This window comes from Miscanthus floridulus, chromosome 14 (genome assembly GCF_019320115.1).
Source record: "Miscanthus floridulus cultivar M001 chromosome 14, ASM1932011v1, whole genome shotgun sequence".
Taxonomy (NCBI): Eukaryota; Viridiplantae; Streptophyta; class Magnoliopsida; order Poales; family Poaceae; genus Miscanthus; species Miscanthus floridulus.
This window is the reverse complement of record NC_089593.1, coordinates 221,963-235,623: the sequence shown is the minus strand read 5'-3', so window position 1 is coordinate 235,623 and position 13,661 is coordinate 221,963. Positions and strand designations below refer to the sequence as shown.

At 41.4% G+C, this 13,661-nt stretch overlaps 1 pseudogene; it reads left to right on the top strand.

The window, feature by feature from the left end:
- The first annotated feature begins 3,215 nt into the window (after positions 1-3,215).
- On the top strand, positions 3,216-13,318 carry LOC136504973 (disease resistance protein RGA2-like; annotated as a pseudogene).
- Positions 13,319-13,661: the final 343 nt, after the last annotated feature.

Below are 13,661 nucleotides of genomic sequence, written 5' to 3'. Positions count from 1 at the left end.
CGAAAAGCTGGTAGCTCGCTCGAGTCGGCTCATTAGTGGCTCGGCTCGGCTCGGCTCGTTTATATTTTTCAACTGAGCTGAGCCAGCATTTTAGCTCGTGAAGTTAACGAGCCAGCTCGTGAGCTGGCTCGAGCTAGCTCGCGAGCCTAACGAGCCAACATTATTGGCCTTGAACTTATATTAATTTTGTATTACTTCATGCTTATACTTTACAATTGATCAAGGCCTAGATCTAGAGACCATGTAAACTTTGGAGTGACATTATTATGACTCCATCACTTTATTTTTAATGATGTATGGATAATCAATAATAGACTATAGATGCATTATGTGTAGTATGGAGTATGGACCATAGATGTATAGTGCAATACTATAGTATATTGTTATACTTGCCAATATATCAATACATATTAATTTGTTTGTTTGATTTAAGGCTTATGTATGTGTTACTTTTGTATTATTACTATTCTCATGCTTCACATAAATGCATATATTTCATTTTGTGTGATTTTTATATTTGGCTCGCGAGCTTAACGAGCCGAGCCGAGCTAGCCTCGGCTCGTTATCTTAACGAGCCGAGCCGAGCTAGCTCGTTAATCCAGCCCTGTGTGCACCACCATAAATTCTGTTTCAGCTTCGCCCTGCTTTCAGTCTATCAACATACAATGTGTCCACGTAGTACTATTTACTTGACTATCACATTCTCCTATAATTTGATTTAATACTATAAATATTTTATTTGAAATTAGTCCCATAGCAACGCGTGGTATTCGATCCGTCCGCCCAAAATGAAGCAAAAAAACTCAACCCACTTTGTCCAACTCATCCACACGCCAGCTTTGCTTCTTTGCTGTCTTCTCCCTTCTTCTCTTATGAAAAGGTGCCAAACTGTGGGAACGAGTGTGAAAATGGAGGTGGCCATGCATGTGGGTCGAGTTGCTATGCATGCTGTGCGCGGACCAGCAAGGAGAGGGGGGGGGGGGGGGGGGGTGCCAAGTGGCAAGCCGAGTGGTGGCAGTGTGCCTTGCACGAGTATAGGGGTGGCAACATGAGACTAGGGTTGGCGATGCAGCTCGAGCATGGTGAGCTCGAAGCCTCGGGCAACATGGAGCATTTCTAGAAAAGAATGGAAGGAGGAAAAGTAGAGAATGCCATGCGTGTCCCGCATGTCAAGGGTCTCATACCACCAAATACATTCCTTCAACTAAAACAAGAATCTAGGATATATAGACGCGACCCTCTGAACCAAACATAAAGTGGAATCGACTCATACTAAAAATTAAGGTTGGGTTCATTTTCGCCCTCTTCGTTACCAAACCAAACACATGCTATACTACTTGGAAGAGATAAAATTAGATCATCAGTACAACTTATCGTATTTAATTTTTCCTAGAATTAGAGTTAGCATACATAATTCCATACTCCGTGATTCATAGTTTTTATGATGACATATTGGTGGGTGTGTTATATATGAATATGTATGCATTGTGATCCTGTATTGGTTTATGTGGAACTCGAAGTATGAAAATATAAATTTGTTAGGAAAATTTCAACTTTTGATAATTGATTTTAGTGGCAAATGGGAAAAAGAGTCATCTCTGAAAATTAGTTTACAAAGGCTACGAGTAAGCCAAGCCCAGCTGCAACAAAAAAATGTTTTCTAGAGGCAACTGTGGTGCCTAGTCGTCTCTAAAAAAATGATTTCTAGAGGCAGTTTAGGTACCTAACCGCCTTTAAAAATCATTAATTTCTAGAGACACACAGGTAAAAGCTCTTTACAGTTGTCTCTAGATATCTTTTCTATAGCAGTGAATGATGCCTAACGAGTTGATGAATGTATGTTTATGTTTTTTGTGAAAGAAATTTAAACATATAATTTTCCTTTTTAATGCATCTTGTAATTATGAACGTGGGTCTCCCACATAATGAACATGGCAAATGCTAGCCATTTTTTATATGATAAGAATATATAGATCAATCGTGTATCGTCGCATAAATTTTTTTCTTTAAGTTTTTACAGCTCTCTTATATAGAGAACAGAAAACATTAAATATTAATTTTAATAAATATTGAGTTTTGTTCAAATACCGAGTTAGACGAATATAAAAAATCATTAGTAAAATTTTAATTCGCTTGGTAGAAAATAGCACAAATATTAGAGACGTTTAAGTTACGATAAAAAACTAAAATAAACTACTCCATCCGTTCCAAATTATAAGTGATCCTAACTTTCTTGAAGAACAGGACTGACAGTGAGTATATTGGGGTTTTGGGTGTCAAAAGCGTCACTCATCATCCTCTAACCAATGCCAAGCTCATCTACTTAGGTTAGGCTACAAATTTGCTTAAGGACCCAAGGTCGAGCGCTAAAACAAAACAATGATCATGTTTCAAGATTGTGATACATTTATGTGTTGCTATCAAAGATCATTTTAACCATTCGTGGTTATGGGACGATGATTCCAATACGCAAAACACTGATCACACATTCTTGGTTAAGATTAAAAAAAAAGGTATGTCAAGTCATAAGGCCCAGCAAAGGGATCATCGTCAATGTGACACTTTGTGTGACAGTATCGAGGCCGAGGTGGAGTTACGCCGCTGTCCCCGTTCTTTTCGAACGCAGACGCCGCTCTCCTCGTTTGACGCACACGCGTGCCGCAGCGACTTTGCGCTTGTTTAGTTCGCAAAAAGTTTTCTTAAAAAACTTACGATACGTGTATGGAGCATTAAATATAGACGAAAAAAACTAATTGCACAGTTTGGTTAGAAATTGCGAGATGAACGTTTTGAGCCTAATTAGTCCATGATTGAACACTAATTGTCAAATAAAAACGAAAGTGCTACAGTAACTAATTTCCCAACTTTTCACCAACTAACCACGGGCTTTATCTTTTCCACCGCACCCTGTGTTGTGATGTGACAACTCACAGCCCATTTTATCTTTTCCACCGCATCTTGATTGTGCACCGTAACTGGAAGGTGCATCACATCTCGAATCTGGAATCTCGACAGCTGGGAAAGCCGTGTCACGCTAGGATGGTTTTCAAGTCGCCCTCCGGCAAAAGAAAATGTATTTTATTTTATATATAGTCGCGTCGCTGCTACGCCAACCTGTGACCGCCTGACCGGCCATTCAAGGAACCACCGGTTCCATTGCTTATAAGTGTTGGCACATCCAGCCTTTGCAGCACACTATTCGTTGCATTGCTAAACTGTCCACCGATCAGTCCACCAACCACTCAAACCAATTTCCTGGCCAGCCGAATCCATCTCTGCCGGTGCCGGTGGAGGAGATGGAGACGGCTCTCGGAGCGGCGAACTCGCTCCTCGGCCAAGTCCTCAACAAGCTCTCCGACGACTTGGTGAAAGCCTACGTGTCCAGCACCGAGCTCGGCCTCAACCTTGACGAGATCGAAAGCAAGATGATGTACACCAGAGGGCTGCTGGACGAGGTCCAGGGGAGGGACCTCACCAACAAACCTGGCCTGCAGGGGCTGCTCGAGAAGCTCGGCAAGAAGGCCGACGAGGCTGAGGATGCTCTCGACGAAGCTACACTACTTCATCATCCAGGATAAGCTGGACGGGACTCAAGAGGCCAGTCCGGACTTGGGCGGTGGCCTCGGCGCCAAAGCTCAGCATGCCCGCCATGCTGCTCGCCACACTTCTGGTAACTGGCTCTCATGCTTCTCTTGTTGCCGTTCAAAAGACGATGTTGCTGCTGCCATGTCTCTTGACCACGGTGGCCATGCTGAAAAGTTGCCATTCAACCGGGTGGAAATGTCCAACAAAATCAAGCAGCTCATAGAGGAGCTGCACTCTAACTGTACTCCTGTCTCTGACTTGCTCAAGATAGTGTCAGGCAGTAACCCTCAGCCACACATGCCTGCCTTCACTAAAAGGCCAGACACAAGCTCTCAAATCACACAGGAGAAGTTGTTTGGGAGGGATGCCATCTTTCAGAAAACTATAGAGGAGATTATCAGTGTGACGCAGAGTGGTAAAACCTTGTCTGTTCTTCCTATAGTTGGCCCAGGGGGTATTGGAAAGACTACCTTCACCCAGCACCTCGTCAATGACCCAAGGATTAAGCAATGTTTTCCTGATATTAATGTCTGGATATGTGTATCAACTAATTTTGACGTGCTTAATCTCACCAAAGAGATCCTGAGCTGCCTATCTGCAACTGAAAATGGAGGAAATAAAATACCAAATGAAACTACTGGCAACTTAGACCAGCTTCAGAAATCCATCACAGGGAGGTTGAAATCCAAAAGGTTTCTACTTGTCTTGGATGACATATGGGAATGTAGCAGTACTGAAGAGTGGGAAAAACTATTAGCTCCATTAAAAAAGGACGAGACCAGTGGCAACATGATTCTTGTCACAACTCGGTTCCCAAAAATTGTAGAAATGGTGACAAAAGGAACTAATCCAATTGACCTCCGTGGTTTGGATCCTGATGAGTTTTGGAAATTCTTCCAAATATGTGCATTTGGTAGGATCCAAGATGAGCATGGTGATCGAGAGTTAATTGGTATTGCAAAACAAATAGCAGATAAGTTGAAATGCTCCCCACTTGCATGCCAAAACAGTTGGTCGGTTATTGATCAAAAAACCCTTTCAGGAACATTGGATGAAAATTCTTGACAACAAAGAGTGGCTAGAAGAAAATCATGACAATGATATTATCCCAGCCTTGAAAATTAGCTATGACTACCTTCCCTTCCATCTGAAAAAATGTTTTTCATGTTTTTCCCTTTTCCCTGACGATTATAAGTTTGAGAAGCTTGAGATTAATTGTTTTTGGGATTCAATAGGCATCATAGACTGTACTAGGAAGAATAAAAAAACTGAGGACATAGGATCAGATTATTTGGATGAATTATTAGATAATGGTTTTCTTATAAAAGGAGATGATAATTTTTACGTAATGCATGATTTACTTCATGATCTTTCAAGGATCGTTTCATTAGAAGAATGTGCCTATATCAGTTGTTCTAGTTTTGACGTAAATGAAATCCCAAAAACTGTTCGTTACCTATCCATTTTCATGCATGATACTCATATTCAGAATTTTGATGAAGACATGGGTAAATTGAAGGAAAGGATAGACATTAAAAATTTGCGGAGTTTGATGATTTTTGGAGAATACAGTAGGTTACGCCTAGTCAATATTTTAAGGGATACATTTAAGGAAATAAGAGGTCTTCGTGTTCTATCTATATTCATGAACTCCCATGGTTCCTTGCCACACAACTTTTCAAACCTTGTCCATCTTCGGTACTTAAAACTTATTTCGCCTTATTACTCAGAAGTGTCTTTGCCAAACACAGTGTCTAGGTTTTATCACTTGAAATTTCTAGATCTTAAACATTGGGGAAGTGATTGTTCTTTGCCTAAGGACATTAGCCGTCTTGAAAATTTACGCCATTTTGTTGCTAAGAAAGAATTTCATTCCAATGTTCCTGAGGTGGGGAAAATGAAGTTTTTACAAGAAATGAAAGAATTCCATGTCAAGAAAGAGAGTTTTGGCTTTGAGCTAGGAGAGTTGGGGAAACTAGAAGAACTTGGAGGAGTGCTCAATATACATGGGCTTGAAAATGTAACAACCAGGCAAGAAGCTAAAGAAGCCAAACTGATGGCAAAGAGAAATTTAGTTGAGTTGGGATTACTTTGGAATGAGAAGCAAGAGTCCACTGGAGATGATATCCTAGATAGTATCCAGCCACACTCTAATATTAGAAGACTCTGCATTGTAAACCATGATGGCTCCATTGGTCCTGGTTGGTTGTGCAGCAACAACTTATACATGAAAAACTTGGAGACCCTACATCTAGAGAGTGTGTCGTGGGCCAACCTTCCACCTATTGGGCAGATGTATCACCTAAGAAAGCTAAAGCTGAAAAACATTATTGGGTTATCTCATATTGGACCTGACTTCTTTGGTGGCAGTACAGAAAAAAGTTTCACATACTTGAAGGAAGTTGAGTTTTGTGATATGCCAGAACTCGTCGAGTGGGTTGGGGGACCTAACTGTCATCTGTTCTCAAGGCTTGAAAAAATCAGCTGCACTGATTGTCCCATGCTCACTACGCTGCTATTCTCGGGTTGGCCTATTTCTTCTACAGAAGACAACACCATATGGTTCCCTAGTCTTCATGATCTTGACATTTATGCATGCCCGAAGTTGTGCCTTCCTCCCTTGCCTCACACTTCGAAGGTATCCCGTATTAGGACGGAGTGCTTGGTTTATGATCGTACTAGCTTGAATATTTGGAATCCCTCTGAATTGGCCTTCCACAATCTTGGTGATGTAGAAAGGTTGACAATTCAGGATGCATCATGCTTCTCATTTATGGATCTTCAAAAGCTACACTCCCTAAGACGTATAGAGGTCAATATATGTGAGGAAACGTTTTTGAGAGGACTGGATGATGGTGTCGTGCTACACACAGTCCAATCTCTCACACTGTGTCAATTTTCATACCAGAAAATCTTTGTCAGATTTGTTCAAATGTTTCCCAGCTCTTTCTCGTTTGCTTGTGACCGCATCATCAGATGAGGATCATGAGGAAGTGGTACTGCAGTTTCCACCCTCCAGCTCACTGAGAGATGTCCGCTTCGAAGGGTGTAAGAATCTGATCCTGCCTGTGGAGCAAGAGGAAGGAGCTGGATTCTGGGGCGTCTCGTCGCTCGAGTCCGTGAACATATTCTATTGTGACAAGCTATTCTCTCGGTGGTCCATGGGAGGAGCAGCAGCTCAGACTCAGAGCATCATCTACCCTCTCCCTCCGTGCCTCAAGGAACTCAGACTTAAGGGTGAGCAAAGCACGCTGCCAATGGCTCTGCTCGCGAATCTCACATCTCTTACCAGTCTACAACTAGTTAATTGCAAGCATATCACAGCGGATGGGTTCGATCCCCTCATCACATCCAACCTCGAGCATCTGTGGGTGTACAATCAGAGAGATGGTGAGACTGAGCCCTATTCTGTAGCAGGAGATCTACTTGCAGCGGTGGCAAGGACCCAAACAATGCCCGCCGGTTCCTTCCAACTGGTGAGCCTTGAGGTGGACAGCATCTCCGCAGTGCTTGTTGCTCCCATCTGCAGCCGCCTCTCTGCTACCCTCCAGAGGTTATACTTCGTTTGTGATTGGCGGACAGAGAAGTTCACGGAAGAGCAGGACGAGGCGCTTCGGCTCCTCACGTCTCTCCGAACCCTGTGGTTCAATGGCTGCAGGGCTCCGCGGTCCCTCCCCCAAGGGTTGCATCGCCTTCCTTCTCTCCAGGAATTAATAATCTTGGGGACTCATAAAATCAGATCGCTGCCCAAGGAGGGCCTCCCCGATTCACTGCGACTGCTGATCATAGATAATTGCAGTCCCGAGATTTATGAGTTATGCCAGAAATTAAGGGGAACAAGGCCAGATATAGATGTACGATGTTAATTGCTGAGGCGGAAAGCTGAACCTCTGCTTCTGCATGCCTTTCACACCACGCTCAAATCTTCGGTGTACATCGATCTGCAGGTTAGTTCCAAATTAAAAGAAAACACCTTTTGCTCCTCTATTTATGATTTCATTAAGTGTGCAAACTGATTTTTTTATTTCTTTTGTAGACTGAATTTACGATCTATAATTTCAGCTCCTCACATCTCTCCAAAGCCTGTCGTTTGAAGACTGCAGGGCTCTGCTGGCCCTCCCTTCTCTCCAGGAATTACAAATCATTGCAATTCAAAATATGAGATCGCTGCCCATATCTGATTTATGAGGAATGCCAGAAATTAAAGGGAACAAGGCCAGATATACATACAATTGCCTTCCTTCATTCCTGACGCGGAAAGCTGAATCTCTGCTTCTCCCTGCCTTTCACGCACTCTAACTCTTCACTGTACATCGATCTGCAGGTTAGTTCCAAATAAAAAAACAGCTTATGCTCTTGGATTTGTGGTTTCAATGACTGTGCAAACCGAACTGTTTTAGTTATTTTTTGCATATAGATATGACCCATTGCCATATGCTTCTGTGTTACAAGTGGATCATATCATGTCCAACTATTTATTTCTTTATCCAACAAATTCAATCTCTCCTACAATTTCAGTTCCTGGATCATATCACTCTCTACCATTTTTCCTGAATATTGCATTATTGCACTGAATCTCATACCATGAATTGGTACTTTAAGGAGGAAAAGAGAATTGTTTCAATGAATAAAGATCATGGTGCATATGCCTTGTTGATGATACTTTCTAGCAATTTTCCTCTTCAGGTACAATATTGCATCATTGCACCCTTCTTTAGTTTTATTTGAATCTCATGCCGTGAATTGGTACTTTTCAGAAGGAAAGAAAACTGGCTCAACAAAGACCATGTATTGTGGCATATCATGAATGGCTGCTGAGTGTTTGGTTCCACCTTATTATATTAGACGCCCTAAATCATGACACGTAAGCTACTTTGGTGATCTGAATATCTGATATGCACAATCACCTTGTTTGTATCACAGCACTAGTAGTTGTCCCACAGCACAATGAGATGATATACTGGTTTTCCTTTGCAGGACTCTGCTTCATCATAATGTCACACATCGTTCAAAATCATAAATGAGCCAACCTTGGGTTCTGGCAAACTTTGGCAAGTAAAGCCAAGGGAATTCTTGACAAGGATGGCTTGGCGCCTATGTTTAAGAACTGAAGGAAAGAACAACCATGTAGCAACACGGTGCATCCAGAAAATATCAGGTGAGGCAGCAACTGTATCTGAAGATATTGACAGTCACAAATGAACCTTTTGTGTTTGGCATTGTCTCTCACTTCATTAATATTATTCCAGGCTTTCTTTCCTTGTAATTTCAGGCCCGTAACTCTTGTTGTTCATTTGAAAACCACTGGAAGACAGGAGATGCGGCATCACGAGTCAGACCTTTGATCATTTGAAAACCACTGAGGCTCTTTCTGATTCTGTCAACCAGCTTAGTGGATGGAACAATAAAAAATGCATTGTGAGTAATGTGTTTTTACTTAACGCATTTGTTTTTGTTTCTTTATTTCTATAAGAGAAATTTTACGATGGTTGGAAAAAAACATGGGTCATCCATTGGGTAAGATCGGACGGTGGAAAAATAGAAGGTACCCAACTGAAAGTACCTAGAGGTACCAAACATGTGGGGATAGTACCAAATTAGGTGGGGCTAGTACCAAAATATGTGGGATAAGATCTATTTTCTATTGTATATTTTATTTTCGAATAAGGGTAAGTCCATCATTTTAGTCCTTTTCTTCCTCCTCCGTCTCTTGGACCATGGTCTTCTCTCACCCGTCGAAGCCTTGGCCATGGAAAGTGTCACGCGCGTCCTATCTCTCGCTGGATGGCCACGGCCACTAGCAGCCGCACCTGCCCAGTCGATTACGTGCTATTCCCAGCGCCTCCCGAGCCGATGCCGTGCGCTTGGCCTGGCAGCAGCTGTGCCGTCGGGCCAGGCTGTCCTCAGCTGCACCATAGTAGTCAGTAACCGTCACAGGTGCCGTGATTAGTAGCGACATGAACACAAGCACCTCCTTTACTCGTACATGGCGGCGGTGGCCCAAACACACTGGATGCCCAAGGTCTTCAGTGCGGGATCGATGGAGATGCGCAACTGAGCGGCGGCACCGGCGGGGGGTCGGAAGTGCCCTATTAAACTTGGGCTGGCAGCGGGGTTATGTCAAGTTTGAGACGGACACAACCTCAATTACTAACATACCCTCTGCAATATATTTCTCAATTAATTACTAAAAAATAGAAAAAGATGAAAGAACCTAGAGGTATCAAGGTACGTTCCCAACCATCGTAAAAGATCTATTTCTATAAATGGCATAACCCTGAGCTATATTGTAAATTGGCTTCCTTTCTTTAACAGGAAGGGCTCACAATTGTGGATAATAAGAAATCCAGCATCATTGAGTTGAGGAAACAAAGAAAATTCAAATTAGAAGGAAACCTGCCAGTTCAAGTTCTCATATGTCGAATTCAGCAGTAGATACACAATAAGGATGATTGCTGTGCCGAGATTTATGAGGGTTGCGAGAAATTAAGCGGAACAAGGCCAGATGTAAATATAATTCCCTCCATTACTTGGGCGTAATGCTGAATCTCTGATTCTGCATGCCTTTCACACACTCAACTCTTCAATGTACATCGATCTGCAGGTTAGTTCCAAATAAAGAAACAAGCTTATTCTCCTCAATTTATGGTTTCAGTGACTGTGCAAACCGAACTGTTTTTTTTTAAGTTTACTGTCATATCCACCTGTGTTACAATTGGAGCCACCATTCACAATTCATGTCTAACAATTTATTTCTTTATCCAACAAATTCACTCTCTCTTACAATTTCAATTTCTGGATCATATCACTTTCTAGTATTGTCCTGAATATTGTATTATTGCACTGAATCTCATACCGTGAATTGGTCATTTTAGGAAGAAAAGATAATTGTTGTGGCACATATGCCGTTTTGGTGATCTAATATGCACAATCGACTTGTTTGTGTCACAGGAATAGTGGTTGCTTTTGCACTACTCTGCTTCCTCATATGCTGGTTTCCCTTTGCATGACTCTGCTTTATCATATGGTTACACATCGTTGAAAACCATAAATGAGCCCAAGCATAGATTGTGCCAAACTTTGGCAAGTAAAACCATGGGAATTCTCAACGAGGACAGATTGGCACATAATTTTGACGACTAAAGAAAAGCACAGCATCATAGCAACACCGGTCCACCCAACAAAGATCAGGTGAGGCATCAAGTGTATCTGAATATCTCAGCATACTGATAGACACAAGTGTACTTCTCGTGTGTGGCGTTGTCTTTCTCTTCAGTATTGTTCCAGGATGCCTTATGTTTAAGGCTCACGCAACCTTTTGTAATTTCAGGTCCCTAACTCTTGTTGGTCATTTGAAAACCACTGGAGGCAGGAGATGCAGCATCACGGATCAAACCGGAGGCTCTTTCTGCTTCAGTCAACCATCTTGGTGGAAGTACAAAAATGCTTTGGAAGTAATGTGTTTTTACTTAATTAACTCTGTACATCTCCTTTTGTTTCTTTATTTCTATCAATGGCATAATCCTATGGAGCTATTTCGTAAATTGATGATCCGATGCTTCCTTTGTTTAATAGGAAGGGCTCACAATTGTGGATAATAAGACATCTAGTATCATTGAGGAACAAAGAAAATTCAACTTAGAAGGAAACCTGCCAGTTCAAGTTCTCATATGCCAAATTCAGCAGTAGATACACATACACCCAGCACTCCTGAATCCTGATCTCTCATCATCAACCTGAATCTGCATCTCAGGAGACTGAACTGAACGCTTCTGACGACGTAAGGTGCCACATGCTTATATCTTGATGACAAATACGATATTATACATCCTCTATGTAGAAAACCAGAGTCCCTTGTTAGGGAACATGCAAACATTTAATGGTCCTTGTAGTCTGATTAGCATCAAAGTTTTTGTTTTCTAATCTTATGAAATTGGGTACAGCATTAGTCTTCAGTACAGATATTTGTATTTTCTTTTTTTCTCAAACTACAATGAGAGAGATATTTGTATTATCTACCAAGAAATATTTTTACTTCCTTTGCCCATCTGCTTATTTCCTGTTTCTTTAGTTTGCCAATCTATTTATTTCTAGTTCCTTTGCCCATCTACTAAGGGGGTGTTTGGTTCAGCTAGGAGCTCCTAAATCTAGTCCCATTTAATCACTTTTTATCCAAACACTATGACTAAATAGGACTACAAGGGCTTTAGTCCTCTCTAGCAACTCTGGAGTGACTAAATGGGACTAAACCATTTAGGAGGGACTAAATTTAGTAGCTGCAATCCAAACAGGGCCAAAGTTGTTGATTGTAGTGTAGTTGAGACTCAAGAGTTAACAAGGATACCTGCTGAAGTTTCCCAGTGTTTCCTTACGGTTTGTAGCATTATCGAAACATAAGCATCGTGGCCATATGATTAGCAGAGTAAGCTCTTTTCTCTGAACACAATGAATTAGCAAAACTTTTTTTTTCATAAAACACTTTTTTTTGTCTTTTCATGATCATTATGACGTTAGAAGAATGCTTCCGATAAGTAATGGATTATTCTTTGTACTATCTACCAGAAATGATCCCTTTGTCTTTCCTCCTATAAATTGTTTCAGGTTGCTAATACAATGGCTGCTAAAGCAAAACTTCTACTCCGTGAACAGAAATATTTTAAATCAATATAGATTTTTGCGAAGCAGAGATGCGTTCAGCTAGAAGTATAGAACAAGCTCTTGCTAGAAACAAAGCAGAAAGGGGAAAAAACTGAAGACGTTGATGACTTGGTAATCATCTTTCTATCAAACTTGGTTGTTATCATCTTTAACATCTTTTCATGAATTACATACATCTTGATTTTCAATTCGTCAAGAAAATTGAATAGGTGATAATTCATCATCAAACCGATACTACATGTGAATCTTAAGATTAAATAAATTAAATAAGTTGTTGTTAATGCTGATGCCATTTCTGAACACTTGCATGAAAGGGTCAAATTATTAGTACTCTGCTTCTTTTGAAAATTCAGCATTACATAAATTTAGATTCATATGATGAGAAGTTTGATTCCAGTATCTCGTTAATTTCATATTAGTTATAAATTGTTGGTACTGTCAGCTTGTTCTTAACAACACCTAAAGAGTATCACTGCATCCCTTGAACTATGTAAATAGAACATGATGTTGTACTTGTGAACTGGTGAGTATAACCTATTTTCTCCATGGTACAGTGAAAAATAGTCTCTGAACAGTATATTGCTGAAACAGATTTGCATGCATCTGGAGACATTGTTGATCGAAAAATCAAGGCTGGCACAGGAAACCTCAACATATGGCCGTGAAAACTGCGAGATAATAGATTTTCACCAATTCACTACCCACGGCATTGTCTCATTGGATGACGACAAAATGGAAGACAGTGAACTAGAAGAAGACAGCAAGCTCATCTACGCTGAAAATGTGCTGCCCGTGGTGCTGCCCGTGGTTGAACAAAATCCATCAGATGAACAACACCACCCTGTCCTCTCCTGTCTCCTGACCTGAATCTCCGATGGCCATCCCGGACGAACAATCATCGTCCAAATCCAGCAATTTTCATAATGCCACAAAGCTAGATGCGTCAGCATCTGACTTAGCTTGACACGTGTGACTGTGCCATCTTGCATGTAACTTGTTTTAAGGCCTTCCTTTGCATGCATATGCCTATATTTGGGTGTACATCTTCCATGGCAAGTAAGGACAGAGTTTTGAAGTCCATTGTTTTCTACTAATGATTCCAACCCAGCCTTTGTGACGCTGATCAGCAAACATTTTTCAAAGAACCTTCTAAAGGCTAGGGAATTCTTTCCCGCGATTCACCGTAGAGCAAGAGGTGTAACCTGCGGTAGACGGAACCTGTTCGTAGGCCAACGTTGAGCTGATAGAAATTGGAGTCGCGTGGTAAGCTTATTAATCGACCTGCTATTTGCCACGGTCTTCACCGATCAACAAGGTAACCAGCAGGACTACATTTTATTTGCAGCATAGTCTAGCGAAGGCAGCTGCAGCCTGCAGCTAGCTTCCATTACACCGGACATGTGCCTGTGCCTGCCGCA